The 5,156-nt window shown below is 44.1% G+C and overlaps 1 pseudogene; it reads left to right on the forward strand.

Moving 5' to 3' along the window:
- The first annotated feature begins 3,648 nt into the window (after window positions 1-3,648).
- Window positions 3,649-4,090, forward strand: LOC122551080 (annotated as a pseudogene).
- Window positions 4,091-5,156: the final 1,066 nt, after the last annotated feature.

The raw sequence follows: 5,156 nt of genomic DNA on the forward strand, positions 1-5,156 counted from the left end.
TTCCTCCCACAATACAAAGATGTGCAGGTTAGATGAATTGGCCATGAGAAATTGCCTGTAGTGTTCAGGGATGTGTTAGTTAGGGGTAAATGTAGGGTAATGGGTTTGGGTGGGATACTCTGCGGAGGGTCGGTGTGGACTTGTTGGGCTGAAGGGCCTGTCTCCACACCACGCAATTCTGGTCTCCTTCCTATCAGGAAGAAGTTGTGAAACTTGAAAGGGTTCAGAAAAGATTTACAAGGATGTTGCCAGGGTTGGAGGATTTGAGCTAGAGGGAGAGGCTGAACAGGCTGGAGCTGTTTTCCCTGGAGCGTTGGAGGCTGAGGGGTGACCTTATAGAGGTTTACAAAATTATGAGGGGCATGGATAAGATAAATAGACAAGATATTTTCCCTGGGGTGGGGGAATCCAGAACTAGAGGGCATAGGTTTAGGGTGAGATGGGAAAGATATAAAAGGGGCAACTTTTTCATGCAGAGGGTGGTACATGTATGGAATGGACTGCCAGAGGAAGTGGTGGAGGCTGGTACAATTACAACATTTAAAAGGCATCTGGATGGGGACATGAATAGGAAGGGTTTGGAGGGATATTGGCCCAGTGCTGGCAGGTGGAACTAGATTGGGTTGGGATATCTGGTCGGCATGGACGAGTTGGACCGAAGAGTCTGTTTCCATGCTATACATCTCTATGACGCCATGACTCAATGTAGGGATTCTATTCTATTTGCCGATTTTGAACTGGAACAAAGAACATGAGTATCCCACCAGAGGGAGCCATTGATACATCTAATAGATGGCTTTAAAAACAGAAAGAATAAATGAATTATACTTAGGCTTTTAATAACTGCTTTGTCTTACGATGATGACTAAGTGGCTTAGATTCCAGTGGTTGTGGGCACGATTCCCAGTTCAGAAACTGGAGTACAAAACCAAGGTTGCTGTTAAAGTGCTGAGGGAGTGCTGCAGTGGTGGAGATGCTGTCTTTTTGGTGGCGATGTTAAGTTGATCCCCTGTTGCCTCCTCAGGTGAATCCCACAGTAAATTTCCAAAGATATCCTGGCTAACATTTATCAGAACCCACGTCACCAAACTGATTTTTATTTATTGTTATGTTTGTGGGAGCTTACTGTGCTGCTGCATTTCCTGTATTACATCAATTGTTACAAATCCAGATTTTCATTGACTGTAAATAGACTTAGGATGCCCAGAGATCATGAAAGATACCATACCATTTGTTGAACTGTGTGCAGTCTCAAAACTTTCCAGATTTAAGCCACAGCCTGCACTATTTCAGCTGGAGAGAGGAATGTCATTGGAGAGATGGCTGCTAATTACAATCAAATGATCTTAGCTAACAGCATTCGTCATTTGAGAACATGGATTTCAACTAGCATTTTTGGGGAGGGGATGGCCCAGTGGTCTTATTGCTGGATTGTCACTACTACAACGTCCATGTTGTTGTGGAGCTGGCGAAGGATGGTGACAAACTCCATGACGCAACAAAGTGGAGAAGAACACTCCATAATGCATCCTGATTTTCTACAGCAGAACACCTCAAAGCACTGGAGCAGTCCCACCAACGCCGTCTGCGCAAGACCCTATGAATTCGCTGGAAGACAGATGCACCAACACCAGAGTCCTCGACCAGGCCAACATCCCTAGCATCAAGGTACTGACTGCCCTTGATTGGTTAGGATGGGCCGGGCACGTCATCCACATGACCAATAAGAGACTCCTCAAACAGGTGCTCTACTCTCAGCTGCAAAATGGCAGGCAAGCTCCAGCTGGACAGAGGAAGGGCTTCAGCGATACCCTCAAGGCTTTACTGGTGCAGTGAGGCATTCCCACCAAAAACTGGAAATCACTGGCCCAAAACCATCTAAAATGGAGAAGGAGCATCCAGGAAGGCATTAGCACCTTGAGATTTGCCGTTGGGAAAAAGCGGAAGCCAAGGGAAAATAGCATAAGGAGCCCCACCACCCCTTCCCATGACCACCTTCTCCCCCACATGTAACAGAGCCTGTGGGATCTGCATCAGTCATTACCGCCACCTATGGGCAATATAGAGGGACCAATTTAGCTCTGACCTGATCGATTGGGCAAAGCAGACATGAGGGATTGAATGCCCGCACCTATTCCTAATTTGAATATGGGTACGGATTGTCCCGAACTGAGCTGTTCACATCCTGGGAATTCAGGCATCGATGTAGCTCAGTCGTCAAACAAGCCGTCAGCAGGTTTCCCTGGTGCATATTCACTGTAATGTCTCCCAATTTCTTACCAGATCTGGAAAGGCAACAGTTGGTTGAAGAAAGGAAAATTTGTGGGACTGTGAGAAAAGCCAGGCGATTGGCAATAGCTGGACAGCTCTGTGAAAGGTTGTGAGTACAGGATCGAGAAATCAAGTGGTCTCTTCCTTCGCCATGTAATTTAAAATCAGTCTCCATTCAACGTCCTCACCCACTCATTCAGCTCAACTTGCACTTGGGAGTGAATATGAACTCTGCATGGTTCTCTGCTCCGTGACTCAGATACGATGATTTAACCCAATTAGCCAAATGGAGATCATCCACTGTGCCACTGACCTTGTGGAAACAGCAATTGTTTCCAACCATCAATGTTTTGCTTGTTCCTGGCCCAGCGATAACTTTCAAAACCTGCCTTTAAACCCTTCTATGGAATTGCTTCCCCTCTCCATATTTCAATAACCTCTACTGATCCCATAATTTGAAATTCTAAATAATTTGTTCATTAGATGAGGGAATCACTGAGATGGTCAGCATTATTGTCTGTCCCTTTTCAGAAGGAGGCAGTGAGCTGGAGTCCTACCTGGTGTAGGTTAGAGGTAAACCCATCAGGGTAGCGAGTTCCAGGATTCCATTGCAACAACAGTTAAATAATGACGCTACAATTCCAAATCAGGATGTTTTATAATTCAGAGGGGGACTTCAAAGAGAGGCAGTTCCCATGCATCTACTCCCCTTATCCTCATAGAGGTCACGGATTTGGAAAGTGCTGTGGAGCCTTGCTGAGTTACACAGTGCACCTGGTAGATGTTACACATGTCTGCTATGATGCAGCAATGATGTATGAACAGAATTGTGATGATGATGGAATGATGGATGGCCTCCTTTGTCCTGGGTAGTGTCAATCTTTACAGGTATTGTTGGAGCTCCACCTATCCAGGCAACTGGAAATTATTCCCTGACACTCCTGACTTGTGTCTTGCAGATGGTGGACAGGCTTTGGGTATGCAGGTGAGTTACTCACCTCAAACTCCTCGCCTTTCACCTGCTTTTGTCGCCATAGCATTGATATGACTGTTCTAATTCAGTTTCTGGTCAATGATAACCCCCAGATTGTTGACAGTAGGAGAATCACAGTTAGTAATATAAATGAACTTCAAGGGAGATGGCTGTAGATGGTCATTGCCTGGCATTCATTTTAGCCAAATGATACTTGTCTCATATTAGCCCAATGTGTACTGACTAGGTCTTGCTGCATTTGGACATGGGCTGTTTTCTGAAGAGTTGCAGAAGGTGTTGAATATTCTGCTGTCCTCCATAAAAATCCACACTTCTGACCCCTTAGGATGGAGGGAAGGTCATTGAGGCAGCGGTTAATGGCTCTGCTTGACAGAAACTGGAAGATGTTTTTGAAAGGTCCTTTGCAATCAGTCCAGATTTTGGGGCGATAGAAAGCAGCAACAGCTGTTGCCAACTATAAACAAGGGAGTTGCCTTCTCAAAGTTAAAGAAAAGTAGAAGGAATAGATTGAGTCAAGAACTTTGCTGCACAAATTGTTGGAACCAATTTTACTGTTGGAAAAAGAAAGATTTGCTGGAGTGGACAGTAGAGGTGGTGTGAAGGGTGATGGTCATGTAGCTCAAATTTATGCTGTTCATCAATTAATTTCTGAAGCTTTAGTTGCGTACTACCAGAAATATGTAGGTGAAACCTCCAAGAAGGAGATTAAGGACATTCTCATACAGTATGACAGGAGCTTGCTGGTTGCTGACCTACAATGTTGGGAAGGCCAAAACAATTGGTGGATCTGGTGCCTATGCATAGTACCAGAAATCTAACTGTTAAATCTTTCAATTGATTTGGACAAACATGTAGCTGTCATGTGAAAAAAAGCTGTTCAGCCAACACTACCAGTCTTGACCCCTTGAATATTCCCAACTTATGGTTTCATACTCAGTCACTATGCCTACAGTTGCCAAGCACCTGAACACATGAACGTCCTCCACAAACGTATCTACTCTATTTCAAGACTTGCCTTAAAATGTAGTTTTCTTTGGGGCACTTCTACCAATATCATATTTTATGGCTCACTGTTGAATTTTGTTTGGTAACATTCTTTGAGACATCTTACGATATTAGTGCCATTGGACTGGTGATCTGGAGCCCCAGGCTAACATTCTTGGGACATGGGTTTCAATCCCATTCTGACAGATGGTGAAGTCTGAAGCAGATAAAAATCTGTAATTAAAATGGTGGCCATGTAGCCGTTATTGATTGTTTTAAAAGTCCATGTCGTTCACTAAAACGTCTTTTAGGGAAGGAAACCTGGTGTCCTTAACTGTTCTTGCCTACAAGTGACTCCAGATCCACAGTCATGTGGCTCACTTTTAATTGCCCCTTGGGCAATAAGTGCAGAGCAACATTCATACCCCATGAATGAACTTGAAAAAGTTCTTGTTGTAATCGGGTCTGTCTGTTCTTCTCATTACTTGATGCCTGTGTAGGTTCTACCATAGTGATCCCAACAATGTGCGATAGTAGGTTGCTAATGACATGTTTGATCCCACTGGGAACTCTGTGTAGATGGATGTCAGTTCTACAGCCTTTTCCTTATGAAAAAGATCTGCCCACTTTCATATGAGGTTTTGTGAAATGGATCTGAGGGGCTCTGTTCTGTGTGGCCGGTAAATCACTCACCATGGGCCTCTCAGCACAGGAAGTAGATGTCATAGCAACCCATCTGTTCTGCGGTCACTATGCGTAGAGTGATCTGGCTGCAGGAACTGAAAACCTTCAGTAATTAATAGGAGAACAGACATTAAAAATGATCTCTGATTATATAATGTCTTTCTGGATAATGGAATAACGTAAGAGTTTTGAAGAAGAGTCATAACAAATTCCAAATGGTAAC

This window comes from Chiloscyllium plagiosum, chromosome 6 (genome assembly GCF_004010195.1).
Source record: "Chiloscyllium plagiosum isolate BGI_BamShark_2017 chromosome 6, ASM401019v2, whole genome shotgun sequence".
Classification (NCBI taxonomy): Eukaryota; Metazoa; Chordata; class Chondrichthyes; order Orectolobiformes; family Hemiscylliidae; genus Chiloscyllium; species Chiloscyllium plagiosum.